Genomic DNA, 15,974 nt, shown 5'->3' with positions numbered 1-15,974 from the left:
TTGGCTTGGGAAGTTAAACAGTTGAGAAATAAAAGTATAGCCTTTGTGAAAGTGTTGTGGCAAAGAAATGGAGTAGAAGATGCTACGTGGGAACCAGAGGAAGCCATGAGAAAACAGTACCCAAACCTCTTTACTGGTAAGATTTTTGGGGACGAAAATCCCTAAAGGGGGGAGAGTTGTAATAGCCTGATTTTGGGTCTAGTCGGAACAGTGGTTTCGGGACCACAAATCCGACATAGTGCAGTTCACTTTTATTATATTTTTATAGTCTACAATTTCACAGAATGATTTCATGAAAATTTCGTTCGAAAATTTCGACGTTTGGGCACTCAATTTAGTCAAAATGACTAAATTGTAAAAAAGTGAAAAAGTTGAATCTACATGTTAGAGGTGTCCAATTGTTATGAAATTTTAAATTGGCGGTCTTTGAATGGTAATTATACCATTGGTTAAGTTGGTGGACAAAAATGGACATGGTTTGGTATATTTCTAAAGTTTTTCATGAAGGGTAATTTGGTAATTAAAATGAATTAAAAACAAAATTAAAAGCCAACTTTTGTCCATCTTCAACCCTTTGGCGGAATTTCACATGAGGAAGACATAGCTATGATTTTTCAAGCTTCCAAGCTTGATTTTAAGTCCGTTTTAGCCCCTTTTTAATGTTCTTTACATTTTTGAGATCCCCGTAGCTCGGTTTAGCTATTTCCAGCATTTTTTTGAGCTAGGGTTTGTGTTTAAAAATTTACCCATGGATGACATGCATGTGTTTTGATATTTTATGAAAGAATATGAAAGTTTGAGGGTGTGATAAATAACTTTTACTAAGTGATTTTTGATGAAATTGCATAAAAGGACCTATTTGTAAAAGTTGTAAAATTATGTGCAGAAAATGTGATTTAGTGAAAAATGTGAGCTGCTATAAGAGGGAATATGAATCGACTAGGCTTAAGATTTGAGAAAAATAATTGCTTTACATCTTACGAGCCTAGGGGCAAAATTGTAAATATGTGAAACTTTAGGGGCAAAAATGTAATTCTGCTATAGTGTGATTTTTGGACTAAATTGAATAATGTGAGTATTAAATGAGTTAAATGCATTATTATAGATCAAGAAAGACGAGGAATTAACCTTGATCGGGGAAAAGAAAAGGTTGTGGACTAAATTACAAATTCGTCATATTTTGCACCGAGGTAAGTTTGTATGTAAATAATGCATCGTTTTTACTTACGTTATCACATTTTATTATGTTTTATGAAATGTGGCTAAAAATTGAATGAAATTGAAAAGTATCGAAAAGCGAGAAATTTCCCGATTGAACATTAGGAACAGAATAGGATACAAGTGACATATCACTAGTGACTCAAGTGTTGTACTATATGATGGCCACTTTGAGAAGAGACAGCTTGGTCACAAGTGTGGTACTATGTGAAGGCCACTTTGTGAAGAAAGATAGCTTTGGTCACAAGTGTGGTACTATGTGAAGGCCACTTTGTGAAAAAGGTAGCTTTGACTACAAGGGTGGTACTATGGGCAGGCCACTGGGTATCCGTTATTATTTCAATGTGTTCAACGAGAAATGACTAGGTATAATTGAATATGACTATGTGATGAATAAGTGCATGTACATATGTGTAAACTTATGAGCAATGTGCTCGATATGTGATCGAACTTTCGTAAGATTGATATGTGTAAGAGTATGCCCAAAGATCAATCATGAGATGGTTGTAATAACATACTTGATTTACCATGTTTATTAATATAAGGCGTTGCCATTATTATTTCAGTTTCTTTTCTGTGTGTATAAATAAACTGTTTTATATTAATGTCCTGAGAATAATATGATTATTCTTAAAAGGTCCTTAGTCAAGTATTATTGTTGACTAGGACAATAATAATGCATTAAGACTAACATGTAGTTGATTAATGATAAAGAGTTGTCATTGATATGGAGTGTCAGAATCAATGCATGAATATGTGTGTTAGAGAACAACATATTGGACTGACCCATTATGAGTATGTTTCTTGGATTATTATGTAATTGTCACAACATTACTCATTGTGATTAATATGTATATGATCCTCAAACTTGAGATCATCATTATCCCAACATCGTAAGTTGTATATTTTGATACAGTCAAACGTACACCATAACTGGTTGATTTATAAAGGCTGATGTTGGATATACCAAATCTATGTATAGGGATATGGTTGATCAATATAGGATAAGTCCCTCCTACATAATAGGAGTAATATCTTAGGCCACTTGATTGAGTGAGACTAGAAATGCATGGCCATGCTCAAATAAGTTGATATGAGATGTCATACTTATTTGTGTATCATAGTCTACTCAAGGTATCAAGAAACATGGGATGGACTATGCAAGTGTGAATATTCCATGACTTGTGTCCATTCCAGAGATAAAAGACTTAAGGATTAATGCATAAAAGATTAATCACAAAAGGTTATGTCCAATCATGACTTCTTGTAACTTAGGTAGCAATGATGCATTGCTAGATGCCATTCATTGTTTGTAACATTAGAATCGTTCTAGTATTACTGCTAACATTACAAGAACCTACAGGGTCACACCCTATGGTTGAAATGAATGGAATAAAACATAGTTGGTATTTTGTTTGGTTGTCACATGAATTAAATTAATTATAGAATTAATTTAATTGGGCAATCAAATATTGAACATATTATATGTACAAGGATGTTGTACACATAAGGAGAACATAATTCTATTAATATATGAATTTAGTTCGTATATAAATTTAAATAAATATAGTTTACCGAAATCTTTTTTATAATTAATGTAATTATAATCTTCGGTTAAAACATTATTATATTTATTTATTTTAATTATGATTATTAAGTTCGGATTAAAATTTAATTCGATATATACATACCAATTATAAAGGGAGTTATATTTAGAAAGGGAGAAAAACCCTAAAGAGTATATATATATAAAAACCCGAAGCTTAGCTATTAGGTCTAGCAACCGTCAAGCAAAATATCTCTGAAAATAGTTTTTGGGGATTTCTTCCATTCTTTGTCAACTGGGTGGATTGCGTAGAGGTCGGGATCATAAGGATTGCGGCTTGGATTCAAAATCAAAATAGTATTCTCATTGCCGAGGCTTCACTGTCTACTCAGATCAAAATTTTGTAATTTTAAAACTTTTTTACCCCGATTCATTTCTCGCACATGGATCCATGGTTTGGATCGCCGGAAATTATATATTTTTTTTTCTGCTATGCCATGGGGGTACCGGCGTTCCAACAATATGGAGTAAGTGTTACAATGAAAGTTACTACAAAGAAAACATGAAAGTGTGAAATTTACTAATAAAACAGTTTTGGGCAGCAGCAGTTGTGTGAGTTTAAAAAATCACCAAAAATGGAGGAAATAAAATTAGAGGTTGAATAAGATATGAAATTAAATATTGTTGAGTTTATTTTCATATAAAGGAAACAGTGTAAGCAAAAGAATTTCATATTATGAGATATTTGAATTTTTGTGAGACAGAGTCAGAATGATTTCAGAATCCCTTGTTCTTATTTGAGAAAATCATTAAAATATTGTACAAAAATAATTATTGGTTATAATTTATATTCCTAAAATCATTAATGAGTCTATTTTCAAAAAAAAAAAGCAAACAGGAATGTTATCCGAATTATGTATATGGAGATAATTAATTTTTAGCAAAGAGGGGTCGGAACTTTCAAACAACGAAATAGGGGTGACTTTAAAGAATAAACTGTATTTATTGGCTAAAATAAAAATTCTTAAAATTTTATGGTAAGAACATGTGGGAGTATAGTTTCTAGAAAAATTATTGGATCTTAATTTGGAGTTCCATAGCTCTAGATATAAATAATTTAGTGACTATGACTCGAGTAGACAGCTTGTTTTGAACTTGAGTAAATAGTGGATCTATGTGTAGTTATGATTGTATTATTTTGAAAACATATTTTGAGGATTTATAAAACCATGTTAATAATTTGTTTATTATTTACATACCTAATTGCTAAGATATATGCTTACTCCCCTCTCTTTTCCCTTGTTTTATAGTGTCACCAAGCTAGCTCGGGGTATAGAGATCGTCGGAGATCCATCCACACTATCATCATTCCTTTGGTATTTTGAAATTCATATTTTGAATTATGACATGTATAGAGGACTTGGTTATTTTGTTATATGTCATAATTGATTTGTCCTAAAATGTTGGACTTTAATATTTGATAACTCATTTTGTATAAGGCCATCGATGTTGGCTAATATTAGTTAAGTTATATGTTATGACGATGCATTTTGTGAGAGGCATGAGTTGGTTGAATGAGTGTGTAATGACTAAGTATGGAAAATGTGGCATGTGAATGGTTGTGTAAAGGACACAGCCTTGGACACGGGCGTATGCCCCTATTTTCAAAAAAAAATTCCAATGTTTTCCAAAGTTCTTGGTTTAATCCCAAACTGTTTCCATAGTATGTTTTGGGCCTCGTAGATCCATATCAGGGACTTAGAGATGAAAATTGAAAAGTTTAATTTGGATTTAAAAATTATGTCTCGATTTTGTATGATTGCATGTGTATGTTCTGGTAATGCCTCGTACCCTGTTTCGGCTTCGAACACGGGTAAAGGGTGTTACAATGTTCCTCAAAACTTACTGTATCAATCGGCTCAAGTGAGTCTTCGTCACTGTCGAATTGTTCGGGAAAAATATGGTGAACTCCTCCATTGTTTTTTCTATAAACCCAATGGCATCACATTCATCATTAACATCAGTACATTTCAAAGTATTAAATGTATTGAAGGTAACCTGCTGATCATTTACCCTCATAGTCAGCTCGCCTTTCTGTACATCAATTAACGTCCTGCCTGTAACGCCCCCACGCCCGAGACCGTCTTCGGAGTCGAGTATGAGGTGTTACTAAGCTTAATTTAACATATTTAGAACTTTGGATTATTTATTTCTACATTCGCAGCTTTTAAGCTACTTGCATCACAGTCACAAGAAAAATCATATCTCGAGTTACGAAACTCAAAATCAAGATCCGTAAATTTTCCCTGAATCTAGACTCATATACCTATATACTAATTTTTTTATAGAATTTTTGGTTGGGCCATTTAGTACAGTTTATTAGTTAAATTTACCCCTGTTTCAGGACTTGACTGGTCTGACCTCTTTTTACTACGAACCACATTTCTCTCTGTACAAAATTCATATGAATATAGGGTTTATTTCTACTGAAACTAGACTCAATAAGGATTCTGAGAATATAAAATAAACTACCTAATTATATCTTTACAATTTATGGTGAATTTCTAAAGTTGGAACAGGAGATTCAGAAACTGCTATGACCCTGTTTCACTAAAATTCTAATATCTTATTATATATAATTCCTTTTCTTGTTTCATTTGTTTCATGTGAAACTAGACATAATAAGATTCAATTTGATATGTAGTACATCACCAAATTCAATTTATATGATTTTTAGTAAATTTTCAAACTCGCGTCAGTGTTGCTGCAGTATCCTGTTTATGGCAAATTTCATCCCTTTTGATGAGTTTTTATACACTAAGTATCTTATTAATTTTCCTTATCATCAAACATAATCTAAACTAACCATTTTCATAATTTATCATTATCAAACATTTCCTCAACCATTCCATTACCATACCATAAGATCATTTACACAAAATAGATATATTGCTATACATGCCATACTTAAATTTACAAGCCTTTACCAAAAGTCTTCCGGATAGTGTGACTGAGCCTTCAACCTATCCCGACTCCTGAGCTGGCTTGGCCAAAACTACAATGAGTAAGAAGGAGGGAGTAAGCATAAATGCTTAGTAAGTTCATATGCAAATAATAAGTAACATAACAAACAGTCATACCAATCAACATTAGCATGCATCACTAAAACACATGTCACATTTCTAATCATTTTTCATCATCTTATTACCTTATCGTGGTTGTATCAATACTCAACCCGAGGGTTAAATACATACCTATTCAAAATATCCATTTCACATCACTTACCAATACGTCTCTTTACATCTCAAATATTCCTCCATTTGAGTAGAGCTTTACCCGTTGAACACATCGGAATGTAATTCGGATACATGGATAACTTGCACATAAGTGCCATATATGAAATCAAGCAATCATGTAACCCGCCCATAAGTGAACTCGGACTCAACTCAACGAGCTCGGGCATTCGCATCCATAAGTGAACTCGGACTCAACTCAACGAGCTCGGATGCCTAGTTACATCTCACGAACTCGGACTCAACTCAACGAGTTCGGACATTCGCATCCATAAGTGAACTCGGACTCAACTCAACGAGTTCGGATGCTCAACCATCCTAGTGACATGTCACTTGTATCCTAATCTATTCCTAAGGTTCAAACGGGCTTTTTCCTTGAACACTTATCCTTGCCGTCTTCCGTAGAATGCCGAAATCAATACTCGGTAACAATTATATTTAACAAGTAGCTCGCATAATTTACATATTATTTGAAATTAACCACAAAGCATACATTTCATAATTAAATTCAGCATAGCATATAATTAACATCAATAACTTAAAAATAACAATTATGCTACTTTATTTACACATGAACTTACCTTGGTACCAAAATACAAGGATTTTGCAATCTAGTCCACAATCTTTTCTTTTCCTCGATTGAGGTCGATTCCACGTCTTTCTTGATCTAAAATAACACATTTAGCTTATCTAATACTCACATTATCAAATTAATCCTTAACTTAAATTTTGGCAAAATTACAATTGTACCCCTAAACTTTTGCATATTTACATTTTTTCCCCTAGGCTTGGGATTAAACTTTATTCCTTATTCTTATGTTTTACAACATGCTGATCACTTTTCTCTTCTATGGCAACATCAAATTCTCACTCTAACATGTACTTGTGACTATTAGGTATTTTTACCGATTAAGCCCTTTTACTCGTTTTTGCTTAAAATCGAGTAGTACAAGTTGTCTAACATAATTTAAAACTTCATATTCTATTATAAAACATCAAAATACACAAATTTCACCTATGGGTATTTTTCCAAATATAAACCCTAGGTTAACTTATTGCTAACATAAGCTTTATCGAGTTACAGGGATCTCAAAAACGTAAAAATCATTAAAAACGGGGCTTGGAATCACTTACTATGGAGGTTGGAAGCTTGAAACAAACCCTAGCTATGGAGAACCCTTTAAATTTCGGCCTAATGAAGAAGATGGACAAAAATTGGCTTTTAATTTTGTTTTTAATTCATTTTAATAACTAAATGACCAAAATACCCTTACTACTAAACTTTCCAAAAATTCCTTCCATGTCCTAATTTTGTCCATGAACTTAAAATTGGTAAAATTGCTATTTAAGACCTCCTAATTAATATTTCAAAGTAATTTCATACTAAAAACTTCTAGAATGCAAATTTTACAACTTATTCAATTTAGTCCCTAACTTTAAATTAAACTCGTTATGCCCAAAATTTCTTCACGAAATCTTCACACAATTATGCATTCATATCATAAACCTCAAAATAATTATAAAATAATTATTTCTATCTCGGATTTGTGGTCACAAAACCACTATTCCGATTAGGCCCTAATTCAGGATATTACACTGCCTGTAGCAAGAAAAGGTCTTCCAAGAATAATTGGCACATCTTGGTCAGCTTCACATTATAAAATAAGAAAATATACAGGAAAGATAAATTTATCTACTCTTACTAGTACATCTTCAATTTTACCTTCTGAATGCGCGTAGGATCGATTAGCTAGTTGCAACATAATTGTAGTAGGTTTTACTTTTCCAATTCCCAACGTCCTAAAAATAGACATAGGCATTGGATTTATACTTGCTCCTAGATCACATAACGCCTTACCATCATAATGATTTCCAATTGAACATGGGATAGTGAAACTCCTTGAGTCCTTCAACTTTGGAGGTAATTTATTCATCAACACTGCTATGCACCCGTCAATGAGAGCAATAGTATCAAATTCTCCAAATCTGTGCTTCTTTGACAATAAATCTTTCATAAATTTCACATAATTGGGCATTTACTCCAAAGCTTCTACCAGAAGTATGTTGATATAGAGTTGCTTCAATACATCCAATAATCTTTTGAACTGAATATCTTGCTTAGAAATATGAAATTGCTGAGGAAAATATAGAGGTGGTCGTCCTTCAGGTTACTGATATTGTTTTGCTGTGGAATTTTTGTTGACAATATGATCTAATTTTGCCATGGCATTTTGCTGCTTACCCTTTTTAGGTGCAGTATATTTTTCAGATGAGTCTGGATTCTTTCCCTAGTTGATTTTGGAGTTGTCTTTTTCTATAATGGTATCTTGAACAATGCCTTCCAGTTGAGTCCTACTTCTATGAGTAATTACTTTGCAATGTTCCTTGTCTTGTGTTCTTGAATTCTCTGTATCACTTGGCAATACTCCTTGTGGCCTCGAATTCAAAGCATTTTCTATTTGTCCCACTTGATTCTTAAGAGCTCATCGAGATGCAGGTTGACTCTAAATTAAGCTACTTGATTCTAAATTACAACATCATTTTAACCATATATTCCTTCAACAAGGCTTAAATGGATGTCGAGGATGATGATGTTTGACCCTATTGAATATTTTGTCTTGGTTGAGGATGATTATAACCAGGCGGTGCATTCTATCTTATAACATTGTTTAAATTCCCGACACCTTGATTATTCCAACTAAAATTCGAATGCTGCTTCCATCCTGAATTGTAGGTGTTAGAACAGGGATTACTATTCTGGTTAAAATTACCCATGTAGTACACAAATGTTAGGTTTGATGGGTATTCATCAAATATATGATCTTCACCACAATAAGCACACGATAGCTCGACTGCTTTCATCTCCTGAATTGCAGTGGGTTTCTTTATTGTTTTGATCATATTAGCCAAAGAAGATACTTGGGTTGTTAACGAAGTGATTGCATCAAGCTCCATAGTACCGATTGCTCTTTTTCCTGTCCCAACTCTTGTGGTTGGATATTGATAATCATTGTTGGCAATCTTTTCCAAAATCTTATATGCTTTCAGTATAAGATTTACCAACAAAGTACCCTTGGCAGAAGCATCAACTACCATCCTCGTATGTGCATTCAACCCATTATAGAATATCTCCATCTGAGCCTAGTATTGAAATCCATGAATCAGACATTTTCAAATTAAGTTTTTAAATCGTTCCCAAGCTTCATATAGTGTTTCATCCTCTAACTAGCGAAAAAAATGTGATGTCATTTCAAAGCTTGACATTCATATTTGGTGAGTTATACTGAAGCAAAAACCTTTGGCAATGATCATTCCATGATGCCACTGTTCTTGACAGCAAAGCATTCAACCATGCTCTCGCACGATCTCTTAAAGAATATGGAAACAATTTAAGCCGCAGTCTTTAGGAACACCCTGTTGCCTAAACGAGTCACAAACCTCTATAAGAAGTCATAAATGTAGTATTAGATCTTCAGTGGGCAGTCTACCTCTGAAGTATTATTGGTTTCATCTCAAATTGCTGAGCTTGTATTTGTGGTTTAACTATCCCTGGATTTAGGTCACCTAAAATTGGCACAACATGCTCTCAGATTGGTCTGTCTTAGTCATCTATCACCATACGAACAGGAGGATTAACTTTCTAACCATTTAGATTATCATTGAGACCAGGATCATTCATATTCTTAGCCATTTTATGCAGTTCTTTCCACATTCTTTATAAAGTTCTTTCTATCTTTAGATCAAAAGGATATTCTTTGTTAGTAGGGATGCCTCTTCTTATGCACTAATGGCAAACCTTTAGAAATTAAATTAAACTAAGTTAAATAAAACTAATGGAGTTAAGTAAAATAACCAAAATAAATTAAACCAATTTGTTTATCCTCGACAACAACTCCAAAAACTTGTCACATATGAATATGATATGCAAATTGTGCAAGTATACACGTTAGCTCAAGTAATAAAGCGGTAAGTAAGATAATCTCTATAGGGATTGGATTAGGTATAAAAGTGATCAAGTTATTATAATGAATTATGATTACTGTAATGAAAAATAAATATAAATATGCATCAGTAATTTAGAGGGTTAATAATCTGTGCTAAATGTGTACTACCTAATATTGGAAAATGCTCAGGCAAAACAAGAGTAAGAATGCAATGGAAATTACGAGAATAACTATGAGGATAATATGTAATGAACAAGTAAATAACTAAATATGTGCTGGCAAGATGCTGTGGCAAAGGATAGAGGATATACGATGTTGATTTGGAAGGTCGGGATTACTAAGAATCTACCCTTCCTATCAATAATGCTTCGGGAAAATCATACTCAATCTACTGCTTCGAAGGGTTCTAAAGTGGTCTACTTCTTCCGAGAGAAAATCCTCAAGTTACTTTGCCTCAAGTGATATTTGTCTATATGCCTTTAGCGTGGTATCTTGCATTGTTTTTTTTCTTTTCATATGAACGCTGCTCTATATCTAAATTCTACTACATGTACCGATCGAGTACTTTCTCATATCATTCAATTTCAATCCAACTAATCCAACCTCTTTAGTATTAGATTAGTTTATGGCATGCTGCACATTTCTCTATGTCTAGGGATTGTACATATACAATTTAAACATAGAAACAATTGAATGAAACAATTAATTAATTCAGACCTACGCTTCAACCATTAAATAAAGTGAAGGTTTCATCATGTAATCCCAACCCTACGAGATTTAGTTCATAGGCTAGAAAGTAAAATTCAAAACCAAAATATCATCCAACATTGTTTCGTTCAAAATAATTCACGGGAGAACAAATTAAGAAATAATGGAAGAAATTTTGGAAAATGGCTTTTGCCAATCCAATCCACAATCTAGCAGCACAGTGTCCAGTGGTAGCTGAGAGGGACTTCCATTGGTTTCCTCTTTCCATCTCGACTCAGCCGCTACCCTCTATTTTTACCTATAGATCTCCCCTTTCCTTTAGGGTTTCCACATTTGGCTTTTTATCTTCCTAGGATAAATCCAGCAGCCCTTGATATCTTCTCTTCTTTTTTAGGTATATTGTTTTGGTACAAGTAGAGTTGGCCTGAGACTGGTATGTGTTGAGTGTTGACTAGGTCATATTCTTGGAAATGCCATGACATACAAGGTGGCAAACTGTCTGACATTTTACCCTGGCAAAACTTCATTCCTTTATTTCTTTCTCTGCATTCTGCACCTGCCAAACCACCAAACACAACCATTCCACACATAATTAAAAGTACCTAGCATTTAAACACAGTCCAACCCTCTAATGTAATGATAAAAATACTAATAAATGTGCTTAAATGCCACTAAATGTACCCAAGTACAAGCAATTAGCTAGGTTTAAAGGCATGAAATATAATTCTTTTCAAGAGTTATCAATAATAACATCTATGTATCTATTTTTAGGATTCCAGCTCCTGTAGCTAAGACAAACTACCTCCCCAATTTGAATTATAGGTGACATAATAGTCTCATATTATTTTCACCATTTACTCAATTTGATTCTGTAAACGATAGACAATTTGGATTACCTACTGATAGAAGCTGTCTTATTGCATTATAATTCGTTCATATAATGCAACTTAATATTATTTAAACCATAGATATTAATAAGAAAATATTTGCTTATTCATTTTGCTTTGCATACAAAAACCAAACACATGTTTATTATTATTTTTATAAATAATTAGTTCGACCATTTTAGTAGTTTATGAAATATAACGAATTTACTACATTAAGGGTAGAAAAGTCCTAACACATATTTTGAGACTTTACTCTTCATGTCTCAAGACATCCTTATTGTGCCTCAAGATATGTGCCCAAAAAATTTCCTTTAGGCACATTTTGTTATTTCGATCTTGAGACATGTTCATCCTATCTCAAGACTTAAACCTAGAAATACAAAAAAAAAGAGTGACATTTCAAGTTATGCAATCTTGCTTGCATCTTAACATGTTTAACATAACATTAAAGTTGTACAACCAAGATTGTCATATCAAATTAAGTCTAAAACATACAATTCAATGAACAAAAACTCACTAAAGCAAAATTTAGCCCTGTCACCAAAATAAAAGACTAACGAAACATGCATACCATTAATTCTCAATATAAAGTCATACAAATAAGTAACAGAAGTTACTAAAAGGGTATTAATATCATGCAACATAATAGAAAATAACCAAAGACAACACATAACATCAAAATAAGTTTTACTATGGCAATTTTAAGGCGTAATACTTACCAAATTTACTAAACAACTTATAAAACTTTACCAAAACCAATGGCTACTGAGAATTCAAAATCTGATGCAACTTAAACACATGAACTACTCATTAGTCACCTATAACATGTGCATGGAACAAAAATCCACATACTGAGCTTTTTCATTAAGCACAATGGTTCAAATTTCCAATAAACCTTATGAATAAGCTAAATTGTAAGCACACAAAACAAATAGCAATTTACAATATCATAATAACATTAAACATAATAAAAAAGGCCATTTAAAACATTGTATCATCAAGCATACACATTAAAACCATAATTGTAACATACATAGTTGCATTGTAATTATGTGCCTTTTGGTGTGTTTGGTGGCTTGGCACTATGTAACCTTTGGTATGTTAGGAGGGATGGTATACTACTTAACAATATGTGCTTTTTGGTGGAGTGGAGGATTCTTATGTATTCTACTAAGGGTTAAATATTATAAGAAGAAAGAAAATGTAAAGTAAAAGAATAATGAACCCGATATGGATAATGTCATAAATTCTAAAGGCCACATGTTGCAAGATAAGAAAAGCAAAATATATTAAAACAATGATTCAAATGTGAAACATGATATGAACTCTAGGGGTTAAGAATGACTTGGTGTAATGCCATTTTAAAAATAAGTCAATATTGGAGTGTAAGCCATATAGAAGTAAGTAAATGAAGAATAAATTTTACAGGTTAATTTAATTAAAAAGGAATTTGAATTGTTTCCGTTATAATTTTTTTTATAATGAGAAACAATACCTTACAAGCCTTCAAGGTAAGTTGAGTACCTTCCTTAATTACTTACTAAGCATTTATACCTAATACGCTGTTATTTCTTGTGCATAGATTTGATTAGAGATCACATGTAAGTTGAGTACGTTTTGAAAATTTCCTTCACCTTTACCTAGTTGACGAGTATGTATTGATAATTAGTTCTTGACTCCTATAGCATGGGATGTACATAAGTTGAATTTTGTTTAATAACAAGGTTGTACAATTTATTCTAATCTTGATAAATGATACGCTATAATTTGTACTTAAAAGTGTTATATGTGTTTTTATAAAAGAATATGAGTTCTATGAGCCATTTGAATGTGTTTCAAATTATTTGAAACCTATTAGTACAATATGGTGCTGATTGAGGATGTTTGTAAGTGTTTTTGGCCTAAATTTCACTTCAAGGGACCAGGGTTTGATACCCTTTCTCTTGGTATCGGTACCCAAGTTGGCAAAATATAAAAAATATAGTATAGGGACGTATGTATCGGTACCTTGGCCTTTGGATTGTGCCCCTACACAGTTTTAGCCATTTTGAGCTCCTCGTAACTCGTACTTGACGTTAGACACTCCAAATCAAAAAAGTTTCTAAATGGTTTTAAGATGATTTTAAAGGCTTGTAATTAATTTTGAAAAATATATAAAATTCTATTTAAATTGTTTAAAGTTTTAGTTTTTAGTAAAACTCTTATTTCTCTCAATTTGAGCAATTTTAATTTTAAGTTAAAATTTGAACACTCATTTAATGAAGTGGTAATTTCCATATAGGTTTTCAAATACTAAAAATGATTTATAATTGTAAATGAAACTCCCTAAACTTTCCAAATTTATTTATTGGTCAAAATCTGAAACTGCTCCAACAACACCTTCCATTTGTACTGTACGTTGGGACGAGTAAGGGTTGTAATATTTAGTTGTATTAGAGCCAAAGTTTAGTTTATTCTAATACTAAACAAAGTATGTGAGTCAAATCTAGATGTACATGCCATATAGGAGAGTAAAGGTGATGAGATTCTGTGACTCGATATTGTCAAAAGTGACAAAATCACTATCGATTTGGTAGTGACTATTAAGTGATTTGAGATTTGTGTTAGAAATGAATAGAAATCATGAAGTAGATGAAAATGAAAAGTTTGATGGGACTAGATCCCCTAGGTATTCACATATGGATGGCTATGTAGAAACACAGTTTGAGTCAACCAAACCTTTAATACCTCTTAGAGGAAGTAATAGTCCAAATGTGATTTGGGAAATTAATTAGATAGAGTAACTTATTGATTGATTTTATGTGATGTAGATAAAGTAAGAATAAATTTAGATTTGTTATAGGTGACTTTATTACGACCAACCAAGAATAAGTGGAAATATGTATAATTGAAATGGAGAGAATGTATATATATATAGAATTGTTAAAATACATGGTGAGACGGATAGGTTTTGAAATGAGAACGCAAAAAGTTTAAGACTTCAATTGTGGAATTTCCTTATGTGGAATTATATGTTTATGAAGGAGGTAAATACCGAATCACTGTAGTTACTATAAGCTTCTGTTGACTGAGAGGCCTTAATCTAGTCCATTACTAGTTGGTCTAGAGGATCTTAATTTATTTTAGGCTTGGATACCTACGAGTAACCATTGATTACCTCCTGTAAAGACCTTGAAGGATCAAAATCAAAAACTTGGTCAATGGGGGAAAGTTAATTAAGTAAATGATAGTATGTAAGTAGAAACTAGGTTCGCCAAAAGACTAGCATGTGTGAACCTAGGTTCACTTGTGTTATGTATGAGTTTTAATATGTTGTTAGTGACTTGTGTATGTTTGTGATATTGCGAACCTGACAGAACTGGCTACAAGCAAAGTTAAGGAAAGGCGAAGCTTTTTTAAAGCTTTCAACAAACTGGTAAGTGTTTAGGGATCACCACATGTATGTGTGAACCATAGTGTTAATTAGGACCTTAGGGCTTTATCCTAATTTTTGAGAGTAAGCCTTCTTCATAACTCTATTTTATGATTGTGTTTAAATATGTGTTTTTATGAATAGTGGTATGTGAGCTCAATACTGCGAGCTAGTTATGAAGAATGTTTAAGTAAATGTTTTGACACTATAATCTTCTATAACCGTTGGATATAATGGCATGCCATAGGATTGTGAGTACTCACCTTTTTGTTTTGCGATTTGGGTGAGAGGCCCTACGACAGGTATGAGAGATAAGGGAATGACGAGCTAAGCTCTATTCAAAGAGATATGTTGGTATGTTTGTAACAGCCCGTTTTTAGTCAAATCAGAATAGTGGTTTTGAGACCACAAATTCAAGGTAAAAATATTTATTTTATTATTATTTTAATGTTTACAGTATGATAGAATAATTGTGTGAAAATTTCGTTAAGAAATTTTACTGTTTGATTGGTTAATTTGATAAAAAGGACTAAATCGCGTAAAGTGTAAAAGTGGAGTTCTATAGATAAAAGTATCTAATGGCTATGGAATTTAATAGTTAAAGTCCTTAAGTGGTAATTATACCATTATTAAAATAAGTGGACAATTATGGACAACCATTAAGTGATTTTATGTTTTAATATTAAGGTTAATTTGGTAATTGGTAAATAATTGTTAATTACATAAAACAAATCAAAATTATAATGCTTCATTCTTCTAGCCGAAAATATTGAAACAAAATCACCATGGAAGTAGCTTGAAGCATTCTTCTATTTATCCTTGTGCATGTAAGTCCAATTTTGTCTCGTTTTTAATGATTTCGACATTTTTGAGATTGTTGCAACTAGGTCTAGCTAACCCAGGGACTAATTTGCTTAACAGTTAAAGATTTTGAATGTTTCCATTGATGAATAAGCATGTATTTTG

At 32.5% G+C, this 15,974-nt stretch overlaps 1 non-coding gene across 1 annotated transcript; it reads left to right on the top strand.

Annotated features, from left to right (window-relative positions):
• Window positions 1–9,208: 9,208 nt before the first annotated feature.
• On the top strand, window positions 9,209–9,316 carry LOC121216359 (small nucleolar RNA R71). The gene has a single exon (XR_005912535.1). It is a non-coding gene; the product is annotated as a small nucleolar RNA R71 (small nucleolar RNA).
• Window positions 9,317–15,974: the final 6,658 nt, after the last annotated feature.

Source organism: Gossypium hirsutum, chromosome A02 (assembly GCF_007990345.1).
Source record: "Gossypium hirsutum isolate 1008001.06 chromosome A02, Gossypium_hirsutum_v2.1, whole genome shotgun sequence".
In the NCBI taxonomy this organism is placed as follows: Eukaryota; Viridiplantae; Streptophyta; class Magnoliopsida; order Malvales; family Malvaceae; genus Gossypium; species Gossypium hirsutum.
The sequence above is the reverse complement of the archived record's forward strand: the minus strand, read 5'-3'. Positions and strand labels throughout refer to the sequence as shown.